We start from the raw sequence: 12,622 nt of genomic DNA, 5'->3' as shown, positions 1-12,622 counted from the left end.
GAACAGAATCAATATGCCGAAGAAAAGCCTTTGTATGGATTGCTGAATGCAGCAACGTTGCCAGGACGCGAAAAGAATTTTTTTTTCATATTGAGTTACAATTTGAATGTTATTGATTAAAGCATAACAATTTAGTTGCATATTGCAAAAGCCTAAGACTGACGTGATAGTCTGCCAGTGTATAAGACTTAAAACCGGCAGCACAATAATCAAAATAATATTCCCATGTTCGAAAGAACTTTGTCATTGAACCCTAGAGCAAGAATTTTGCTGAGAAAAGATTAATCTCATCAGGATATATTTTATGTTCTTTTATATTATGTAGACCACAAAATGTACATAAGAGAGCTAAAACATGACAAGCCGAACACATTAATTTATATTATGATTACTGACACATCTCATTCTCCATGAAATTCTTTCTCCAACATCTAAGTGTTTGGTAGTAATGGATTCCTATATTTTCCACTTGCTCCACGCTACATTAGCAGAAGTTCGGTTAATTTTGAGGAGTAAACAAGGAGTAAAGAAAACATAACTGCACAAGAACATAAGAATAAGTGTTAAACTGTGCTAACTGCTAAATTATACCAGAGTCTGGATGCTGCAGACATGGCTGATGTTATCCTACTTAATGAAGGCAAGCATCCACCTGGGAAAATATATTCCTTCATAAAATCTGAACTTAGCCTGAACTCATTATAACGCTCATCCGGTATTGATATAAACTGAAAAGGTTACCATTCGAAACAATTAGAGCCTTTCGGCCAATCACTGAATATCAATGCAGCACAAGCAAACTGGCCAAAAGACATTACTTGAAGAACAAAAAGCCCATCTTTCGCTATCAGTGATTCGCAACAACCAAAAAACTCCTCCATGTATTCATGACCAAAGCTTCTATCATTTCGCTAAGAAAGGCCATTGAAAAACTTGTCATGTCAGCACATGCATTGTTATATATATTCTTAATCTGATGTGGTAAGTGTACTTACCAAGAAATAATTCTGTCATATTTGTTGGCTTTAGGCAGTTAATGACGATACTTGCAGAGATATAATCTGATGTGGTCCTGAGGGCAAAGATGGTTAAGGTGTTATGAATAATGAGATTACATGAGTTATCAATTTCAACTTGATTGCCATCCCTGACTTCTTTACGACTAACCATCCTCAAGGGCAGACAGAAGACAGTTACCTCTAGATCGGCTTCCTTCACTTTAATCCCTGCATATTTCAGTTGCTTCTCAGCCAAGGTTATACCTGTGTACTTGCATCCAGTTCTCTTGACTACTTCAATAGCTAAGTGTCACGGGATGAGTATTTTGCGCAGCTAACCCGTGCGGCACTTAGACAACTTTGCCGAATGTTGCTAAGTAAGCTTAGAGCTTCTCGAACTAGAGAAGAGAGCAATGGAGTTGAATAAGAAAACTTGTATTGTACAAAGAGAGATTACAATGCTTGAGTTGCTTACAATGCTTGTTGTTGTATTTGTTGAATGCAAATGCCTAATGCCATCCCATATTTATAGGGGAGGCTTGCCAAGCTCTAGAGATTCTAGAGAATTCTACAACTTCCTAGCTATTTACATGTGCTGGAATTGTATAGAGAATTCTAGAGTATTTACAAGCTCAATGTGCTAGAGTTGCCTAGAACTTTTCGGAATTGGGCTAAGCTAGCACTCTTGGCCTTGTGTTGGGCTCTTGGTGAGCAAATTGGGCTATGAATTTGGGCGGTCCACAACATCCTCCCTCACCTAAGCTCGCGGCGTCCTTGTTGCGCTCTCGTGCTTGAAGTGTTGGATGTGCTCAGCGAATTGCCACAAATCATCTTCATGTTCCCAAGTGGCTTCGCTCTCGGGGAGGTTTTTTCACTTCACAAAGTACTCACTATGTGCTGGCACGCCCCTCCTCGAAACCGTAGGGTTTGCGATGATGTAGCCCACATCTTTGTCGAATGCGGTGACAACGGCGGTTGGCGCGCGCTTCGATTTTCCGCGACTTGGGTCTCCCATGTCTTCGTGATATGGCTTGAGAAGACTCACATGAAAGACTGGATGGATTTTGAGTCTTAGCAGAAGTTGGAGTTGATATGAGACGTTGCCCATACGTCGAACAAGTCGGAAGGGTCCCTCGTAGCACCTCACTAATCCCTTGTGGACTTTTCGCAAAATCTTGAATTGTTGGGGTAAGAGTTTGATCATGACTTGATCACCTTCCTTATACTCCACATGTCGTCTCCTTGTATCCGCCCATTTCTTTATTTTCCTCGCTGCTTTGTCGAGGTAGGCTCGTGTGATGTCTGCTTCCTCATGCCATTCGCGGGTGAGCTTATGTGCCGCGGGGCTTTTCCCTCCGTAAGTTAAGGCTATGGCGTTGGGGGTCATGGGCTAAAATCCCATGATGATCTCGAATGGACTCTTGCCCGTAGCCTCACTTCGCTGTAAGTTATAAGAAAATTGGGTGATGTCGAGTAACTTCGCCCAATCCCACTGATGAGCGCTCACATAATGCCTCAAGTACATCTCGAGAAGGCCATTAATGCGCTCGGTCTGCCCATCCGTTTGTGGGTGGAAGCTTGTCGAGAACTTGAGATCGGTCCCCAATATCTTGAAGAGCTCCGTCCAAAAAGGCTCAGTGAACCGAAAGTCTTGGTCGCTCACAATACTCCTTGGAACTCCCCAAATCTTCACAATGTACTTGAGGAATAGGTGAGTTGCCTCGTCAACTTTGCAATCGATGGGTGCGGCAATGAATGTGACATACTTGCTGTATCGGTCGACAACGACCATGATGCTACCGCAACCTTCGGATTTGGGTAGCGATGTGATGAAGTCCATGGAGACACTTTCTCATGGCCTTGTTGCTAGTGGTAGCGGCTCCAACAATCCCGCTGGAAGTTGATGATCCACCTTGTCTTGTTGGCACACAAGACAAGTTCATACATATGTCTCGATGTTGTCCCTCATGTGTGGCCAAAAAATACGAGGCTTGAACTAGTGCGGTGGTGCGCTCGATTCCTGGGTGACCAGCCCACTTGGAGTCGTGGCACTCCTTGATAACTTTCTTTCTCAAGTTTCCCCACCTTGGCATGAATAGCCGATCTCCTTTGGTGATGAGGATGCATTCCTCTTGCCAAAATCGCATTGTCTTGCCTTCGAGCACCATCTCCAGCAAATCATTTGCTAGCAGATCTTGTTGGAGGCCTTCCTTGATGCGTGAGACAAGGTCGGACTTTGGTTGGCTCATGCTAAGAGTTGTCAATTCGGCCTTGTGGCTTAGAGCATCTGCAACGACATTGGCTTTACACGGTTTGTACTCGAGCTGATAATCGAATTTTGCAAGGAAATCTTGCCACCATGCTTGCTTTAGACTCAACTTCTTTTGCATTTGAAAGTAGCTTGTCACTACGTTGTCCGTTATGATCGTGAAGTGAGAGCCTAGCAAGTAATGTCGCCACACTTTTAGACAATGGATTATGGTTGTCATCTCCTTTTCTTGCACCGTGTAGGGGCGTTCCGTTTTATTTAGCTTTCGACTCTCGAACGCTATAGGGTGGCTTCTTGCATGAGGACTCCTCCTATGACGAAATCTGAGGCATCCGTTTGGATTTCGAAAGGTTTGGTGTGGTCCGAAAGAGCGATGATGGGTTCTTCCGAAATTGCTCTTTTCAACTCCTCGAATGCGTGTTGGCATTCTTCGGACCAATGCCACGTTCTGTTTTTCTTGAGCATATCCGTCAAGGGTGCCGCCTTGACCGAATAGCCCTTGATGAAGCGGCGGTAGTAGTTCACCAATCCAAGGAATGAGCGGAGCTCGAGCACTTTTGAGGGAGGTTCCCATTCGAGGGTGGCCTTCACCTTGGCATTCTCCATCATGAATTTCCCGCCCGCAATCTTGTGGCCAAGGAACTCCACTTCTTGTTGGGCAAACGAGCACTTCTCCAATTTGAGGAAGAGCTCGTTGTCTCGGAGTACTTGGAAGACTTGTTGCAAATGTTGAGCATACTCCTCGAGTGTGGTGCTATACACCACTATGTCATCCAAGTACACGACCACGAAGCGGTTGAGGAATGGTTGGAGCACCTTATTCTTGAGTGTGCAAAATGTAGCGGGTGCATTAGTAAGGCCAAAAGACATCACAAGGAATTCGAAAGACCCGTACCTTATTGTGCACGTTGTCTTCGGTTCGTTTCCCTTGGTGATGCGCACTTAGTAGTACCCAGAGCGCAAATCAAGTTTGGTGAAGTACCACGCTTTGCCAAGCTGGTTGAACAAGTCCGCAATCAAGGGAATCGGATACTTGTTCGTGATGGTGATCTTGTTGAGCGCTCTATAGTCGATGCACATCCGCAGCGATCCATCATTTTTCTTTTGGAAGAGGACCGATGCATCGAATGGGGCCTTTGAGGGGCGAATGTAGCCTGCGTCCAGCAAGTTTTTGAGTTGTCTCAGCAGCTCATCTAGTTCGGGTGGTGCCATGCGGTAGGGCGCCAAGGCTGGTGGCTTCGCGCCTTGTTCCAGCTCGATTGCATGATCTACCTTTCATCGAGATGGGAGCTTCTTCGGAAGTTCTGGAGGCATCACGTCCTTGTATTCATTGAGGACGTCTTGAATTCGCGGAGGGACTTGGCTTGGCGAGGTTCCGCTATTTCCTTCCTCGTTTAGTTCCCGAATAGAAACCAAGAAACTTGGGTCCTTCTTGAAAGTCCTTTTGAATTGCATGGCGGAGAGTGTCTTCTCCTCGGACTTGCCTCGTTCCGTGGGAACCATGCATGCTTTACTCCCGTCGAGGATGCTTAGGGAGTTTGTAGCGGGCAGTGGGAAGGCTTGGACTTAGTCGAAGAATTCCATGCCGAGGACCATCTTGAAGTCATCCATCGGGACGATGGAGAAATCAAGATTTTCACTCCACGTACCGAGTGTTAAGTGCACGTCTTGTGCAATTCCTGCAATTGCCTTGGCGGGTGAGTTCACAGCTTTCATTATGCCTCCTTCCTTGGTGGCCTTGAGGCCTAAGCGCTTGGCTTCGTCTATGGACACGAAATTGTGCGTTGCTCCCGTGTCTAGTAGCGCGTGAACAGACTGGCCATTTATCTTCTCGCTGACATACATGAGCCTTTTCTTGACGAGTGTGGGCTGTTGGTGATTGAGTATGCCGAGGCATTGAAGAGAACTCATGCTGAGTTGGGGTTCTTCCGTGGACATTGTGGGGTTGCTCTTGAGTTGGGCTGCGAGAGCATTAAGCGACCTCTTCTCCAGAAAGTCGCGTACCCAATGTGGGCCGTTGCATATGAAGCATGGGCTTTGCGGCTTTGGCGCCTCCTTCTTGCCCTCCGTTTTTCCTTGCCCGCTCTTGTTGCTAGGCGGCTTTTTCTGCCCCCAATCTTTACGGTTGTTGCCCTTGTCCTTGCGACTCTCTCCCCTACCTTTGCCTTGGCTAGACTTCTTGTCTTTGGATTGGGTAAAGTATTCGGTGAGCGATTCTGCAACGGCGATGGCGTCGTCAAGTGTTTGAACACCACGCCTATCAAGCTCGGTCTTGGCCCAATCCTTGAGGCCATTTTGGAAGTAGAAGAGCGAATCCTTATCGGACATGTCGCTTATCTCCAACATAAGGGTAGTGAACTCGTTGATGTAGTCCTGAATGCTACCCGATTGCTTGAGGCGACGTAAGCGCGCTTGCGTTTCCTTCTCTGCATTGCTTGGGGCGAACTGCTTTTGGAGTTCTTGCTTGAAGTCGGCCCAAGTGTCGATGGTGCAAATGTCTTTGCCCATCTCGCCATGCTTGCGATGCAAACATAGTTGTGCAGCGCCTCTAAGATAGGTGGGTACAGTACCCACTTTCGATGCCTCATCTCGTACACCCATGGCATCGAATTATTGATCAAGCCTAAATAGGAAGTTGTCCACGATGGTGGAGTTGCGTGTGCCATCGTATGTGTCGGGCTTTGGCACGTCAATGCGGCGCGCATCACTCGAGTTTGCGGAAGCTGGACTTACGACGAGTGTGCGCTTGTGCCATGCCCAATCCGAGCGGACTTTATCCACTTCCGCACGGACAGTGCGCAGTTCATCCTGAACAAAGCTAAGAAGTTTGAGCAACTCATCATGGAAAGAACGAAACTCACCTCGGAGAGTGTTCGCTTGCTCTTGGATGAGAGCTTTTGTTGCCACCGTGAACTCGGTGTATTCCCTCTCGAGACCGTCCACTCTTTCCTCTAATCCCTCGAGGCTATCTTGAGCGGCGGACAATGCAATTTCGAGAGTAGTCACACGAGGCTCCAACGCATCCACGGATGGGGCCTTGGACTTGCCACGAGTCTTGCCTTGGGCGCGCTCTCCCTCTCGGCCGTGGCTTGGTTCTGGTAGAACATCCACACCAACAACACCTTCTTGTGCTACGTTCGAAGGGTTGGCTATTGCTCGTGAGCTAACTTGCGTGCGTGCAAACCTTAGCTCTGATGCCACTTGTCACGGGATGAGTATTTTGTGCAGCTAACCCATGCGGCACTTAGACAACTTTGCTGAATATTGCTAAGTAAGCCTAGAGCTTCTCGAACTAGAGAAGAGAGCAATGGAGCCGAATAAGAAAACTTGTATTGCACAAAGAGAGATTACAATGCTTGAGTTGCTTACAATGCTTGTTGTTGTGTTTGTTGAATACTAATGCCTAATGCCATCCTATATTTATAGGGGAGGCTTGCCAAGCTCTAGAGATTCTAGAGAATTCTACAACTTCCTAGCTATTTACATGTGCTGAAATTGTATAGAGCATTCTAGAGTATTTACAAGCTCAATGTGCTAGAGTTGCTTAGAACTTTCCGAAATTGGGCCAAACTAGCACTCTTGGCCTTGTGTTGGGCTCTTGGTGAGCAAATTGGGCTACGAATTTGGGCGGTCCGCAACATAAGGTTCCCCAACCACATCCAATCTCAAGAACTTTTTGCCCATTACTAACTCATTGCCTAGATAATTTTAAGCATATGAAAAAATGCATAAGCATTAAGTAGATTCAGAGTTGATAAAACATTTAATGGTTTTGTATATACTCACTTTCTCAATCAGAAGAGAAGGCTTTCAAGTCTTCATCTTCGCTCTTTAAAGAAATGGGTGATCAATCAATTTTTCCTAGGAGTGAAAGAGTGTGTGTGTGTGTGTGCATATATATATGGGAAATGAAAGACACAGAATACTGCCCAAGAAGATCACTTCTCTAACCTTAAATAGGGCACATGAGTAAGTCAGTGACTCGTCCAAGAATAGGCAAAAAAGTTCGTTGCTCTAAAAACAAAGATCAAATAAGAGTTATGAGATCCTACTTGTTATTTTAGAAGGAAAAAAAGAATTTACCAGATCATAATGACGAGAGATGTGCCTGCAAGCTTGTGTGAGAGTATTTGTCCTTGAAATGTGCCGAAAGAAGTATTTTGCAGACGCAAAACCAGCAGTGAATAAAATTGGTGACCACCAACCCCTGAAGCCGACACAGGGCGAATTACTTAATGTAATGAGACTAAGAAAACAACTGTCAACATTATATTCCAGGAGCCCCAGCAATTACAGTATACCTTTTCTGGTTTAGCCTAGAGACTGAAGAATCCAAATCTCTGTTGGCAATCAGAATCTGAAATTTAAATCAGCAAGGAAAAATCTCTAGAAGTACTACTGATGAAACAAAGTTGGTTTTGGACTCAATCTTAGCATAAACAGATTTATCTACAAAAGAAAAATCTCCATTGATATATGAGTCCGCAAGACCTAAATCTGCCTGTGTCATAATCTGAATACAACTTCCAGGATTCATCAGTTTGTTGGAATTTTGTGCATAACAAAAACATGAACAAGACTGTAAAACTCAATTTTCCCGCATTTCGATCTCTCTTAAAATAATGTCAGAAAAAAATTAAAACTGCATTACCTTCCAGTAAAACTGGGGACTGTGAATTCTCAAAACAGTTTTTAAATGATTATTTTTCCGAGTGCCCTCAAAAGTAAACATGGTGCCTCCTTCCTCGAGCAAACTGTTAAGCCAAAGAACAAATTGTATCAGTATTTCTAGAATATGACAAATTTATTATTTTAGTTCTATGTTGGTATGTAGAAACGAAAACAGGCAAACTGACATGGAAATAAGAGTGAACTCACATAATACTGCCAGTAGATATATACTGTCCAAGAAATCTAGCAACAAAAATTAGAGCCCCTGTTTCCTTCAGAGATGGTACAACTTTTTCCAAGCACACCATGCGCCGCGGTCATGCCTGCCTGGAAAGAAGCACTCCTCACCGTAAGTCATACATGAGTTAATTGATAGATCCTGTATTGTCGTGATGAACAAGTAACTTGTAAACTTTCGTTGTATTCTAAAATGTAATTAGTACTTCACTGCAGGAATAATATGTATGAGTAGTGAATTTAAGGGCACTAATTGCTACCTTTAGTCCATCCTCATGGAAGCCATAACCTGAAACAAAAGTGAAACAAATTACTGAGATGACCCAAAAATGTTAAGCTCATTAGAAATTCTAAGACATATTACTATTGGAAAGAACCGAACATCCGTGAACAATGGACAGAAAAATGACGTCGCAATTAACATTGAAACGTGACGTTTGCTATTCAAACTTAGCTGTTATGTAGTACTATATTGTTCTGCATATGAAGAAATGGTTCTAAATGAAACTAAATGTGAATGATAAAAATTTATTGATAGTGTCTAATTTCCATGCATCAGAATGCTCACCCTGATATGCTCCACGAAACCAAATGCCTCTCCTCCCTTGAATATGGCCAAGCTCAAGCGAAGCTTTTGAAGCAGCAACAAATGGAACTGGAGGGCCAGTTGACCACTTGAGCAAAGTATGTTCTGGTGCATGATCAGGATTCAGTGTTACGAGATAAGGTAGACTCGTTCCACCAAGATTCTGCAAGGTTAAGATTTAGAGATTAATTAATTCACTCAGAGACAGCCTACTCATCGGCAACATTGATGTAGCTGGCAATTATTAACATTTTAGACTACACAGAGTGCAAAACTGTCGCCAAATCGTTTAATGCATTTCTGAATTATTTCAGGTTTTACTTCATTCATTGGAACGATTAATTACATACCTGAAGCACGTTTAGCCACTATGTCAGACAAACTTTACTGTCCAGACTACCAAGAAAGCTCCATGCGCTCCATGCTGCTGGATTTTGGGGCATAGAATTTTTGTCACAATGAAGGAAAATATCACTGCCAATAGAAAGTAAACGAATGATCGCGCATTCAATAGAATCGGCTACGGAGATTCATCATTCTATCAATTTCACTATCAGTACCAGACTACCAGTTCACTGTCAAAGTTGATTTAGCAAACACTCTATACATTTTACTATCACCCTTCAAATAAAGTGGTACCTAGTGGATGAATCGTGGAGGTTGGTAATGGGAGATAGTGCCTGTAGACATACTGGAATGCACCACCTGTTCTCGTTTCATCAAATGTTGCTTGGTTTCCAAGTATTTTTAAAGCATCTGGAGCATGAAGTGCCATTACACAGCTATTGTAAAATTCTCGGGAACCATCTCCACAGACCACAGTGCAACCTGCAAGAAATCATTATTTATGGCTTCAATGATTCATATCTCTTCTTCTGCTGCTTTTGTAGGTAGCATCTTTTCTTTTCTTCTGCTGCTTTTGTAAGTGAAGGGAGAAGAGCAAACCTGAGGACATCATCCTTGAACTTATCATTTCCCGAAGCATTTGCCAAAGTAAGGATTGAGCACATTTTTCTTCTGTGCAAACAAACTGGACAAGCCATTTCTGCTACCCCATTCACAGCCTTGGCCTTTGTCTAAGCTCAATGAAAATGACATATCTGATATCTCCATATCAACCCCAAGACTCTCAAACAACTCCATCATATTTGGATAGGTTACCTGTCAGATCATTTAGAATCCACAATCAACAACCTGGCATTACATGTAACCATTATATATTTATATTCAAGAACGAAATAGGCTCACAATGAAATGTGTTAAGCCGTAAGTTTTCGTTTAGTGGGAGCTAGTTGATTCAACTATATTTTTCTATTATTTTTATAAAAATGTTCGCAATACAATTTAATATGCTTGTTAATCTATTTTAGGACTTAGAAATGAATTGACACATACCTTGACTAAATAATATATTCCGTCAGTCTAGATTTAGCGCCAAGGTGTTAAATTATAATTTGATCAATTCAAATATTCACTTAATTAATAAATTTTTATTACTCCCAAATTTATGTTATTAATTTTTGGAGATTTTATCATAATTTTATTTAAACAAAGAAATAATAGGTAAAAATACGTGGGGTTCTTAACAGCCATCGCATTGTCATCAACGCTGATTGCAATGAAGAAAAAACTTATTTACATCGTAAGTAGCGATAGCCAACCGATAGAATCATCAATCATGATTTTATTAGTTGGTTGTTCACATAACTGAAGTACAGGAGAATTTCCCTGTAAAATGACTAATGAAGAATCCTAAAATAGAGCATCAGCAGCGGTAGAATTATTTGGTATGGAGGTGCTCTAATTTTTTAAGTTATTGTTAAAGTGGTAAAAAAATTATAACTATGAAATAAAAATGATAATGTGCAATAGAGATGGTTTTTAAATAATAATTTTCACAAAATAACAAATATATTATAAATTTTTCATCAGGTAAGTGTGAGATTAAATCATCTTATTTTCTAAACCATAACAATAAAAATTTATTGTTATGGTAAAAATTTATTAAACACTTTAATGTTATAGTTTAAAAGATAACATATTTGTTTTCTTTTTTATTTTATTTTAATTTTTATTACAAAATTCTTTAATTAAAAAAGAGAAGAAAATAAAATAAAATAATAATAATAATAAGTAACGGCATCACGCCACTTTTTATGGACGAAACGTACCACATAGCCCCTTGTTGTTAGAGGTGGCGAAAACACCTGTCCGGTCCGGACCCAGACCGTACCCGGGCATTGTGGGCCGGGTATTACCCGGCCTGGGTATGAAGCCGGGTCGGTCTTAGGCATCATTTGATAAACTCGGAACCTGAATTTTATTAAAAAATATTTAAAATATATATTATTTTAAATATTTATATTTATTTGACTCATTTATTATACATATATAAAGTTTCAAACACTTAAAGTTTATATTTTCATGTCAAATTTTAATGAAATAAATTTAAAACTTATAAAATTACCAAAAAATAAAAAATATATACACATATAATATTTAAAAAATATAGAATTCGGGTAACCGAATTAAAACACAGCCCAAACCCGGACCGGTTGCATCCGGGCAGGGTCCGGTCATTGCAATACCCGGCCCGGGGTTTTGCCATCCCTACTTGTTGTCATCCAAACATTTAACTGACGGAATCAAATAGTTAAGTTCTCTTTATGTATTTTGGAGTTGATGGATTATAAGTACATTAGACAATTTTAAAGAGTGTATGTTGTTTTTCATAGAATATAACACTCTTAACTACGGTTGACTTTTGGTCTTAAATGTACGTATTTAAATCGCTCATACAACCATTTTATTTAAGGAGAGAAATAATTGTTATTAGACAATGACTTATTACTTAATTAAAATTAAAAAAAAAAATCAGCACTAAAATACTAAAGTTCACGCATTACCCGTTACTTTCTTTTTCCAAAAATGAGAAACGGACGGAGGAAAATGCCTAAAGCTCCCAAAATGCAGCATCGGCCTAAAAAGCTAATGATTAATTCATTGGATGAGATCACATCGGCACTCACGTTATCATCATCAATTTAATGGTAAAATGGTCCTCTCCCAAAGTCTCAGCGGGGTACATACACCAATCACATAATCTTAAAAAATGTAATTTTATTTTCTTTCAAATCCTTAGCCGAAAACAAATTGACAGCTCTCCAACGAAGGAGCTTCACATTGCACTCCACTAGTAAAAAAATAAATAAAAATATTTTGATAATTTTTTATGCAAAATATCATTAATGTTATAATCTAATATTAAAAGATCATTTATAATCAATTTTGTTAGCTTATATTTAAATATTATTCGCATTATTATAGAATTCTCGTTTATTTTACGTATATTTTCATGTTCTTAAAAAAATGTATTTTCAATTTTAATTAAGGTGGTCTTTGGGAAGTGTTCTAGTTTGAATGATAATTACTAAAAAATGAGTGAGCTGAATCATAATTACCTTTAACAATTGACTGTTTCGATTTCGGTGGCCGGTTACGTCCGTAGAATGGAAAAAATAATAATAAGCGGCTGCATCAGATACAACACTGTATTACAGCGGACCCCCTCAACAACCGCGTGTCAAAATTTCCAGCAAGGGTAATTTTTGGGGACCTCCCCTGAGTTTTAGCGTATTGACACTTAAATAGAAAGTATGACCGTAATTTCAAAAATCTCCCATGCCGTTTGTATTCCATTTGGTATCTTATCAATGTATGAGGGTAATTTCATAAAAAGATATTTTAAATTGAAAAAATCAAAAGCAACCACCTGTCAGAGTTTATCGCTGCAGCACTTCATCATCCATTGGTTCTAAGAATGACTTTGATATATCTTCTCTTTCATCTACTAAACCCAAG

At 40.9% G+C, this 12,622-nt stretch overlaps 1 pseudogene; it reads right to left on the bottom strand.

The window, feature by feature from the left end:
• Positions 1-401: 401 nt before the first annotated feature.
• LOC112098869 lies at positions 402-11,055 on the bottom strand (annotated as a pseudogene).
• Positions 11,056-12,622: the final 1,567 nt, after the last annotated feature.

Source organism: Citrus clementina, unplaced genomic scaffold, assembly GCF_000493195.1.
Source record: "Citrus clementina cultivar Clemenules unplaced genomic scaffold, Citrus_clementina_v1.0 scaffold_9, whole genome shotgun sequence".
NCBI classification, from domain to species: Eukaryota; Viridiplantae; Streptophyta; class Magnoliopsida; order Sapindales; family Rutaceae; genus Citrus; species Citrus x clementina.
Note: the sequence above shows the minus strand (reverse complement) of the source record. Positions and strands in the feature narration are given on the sequence as shown.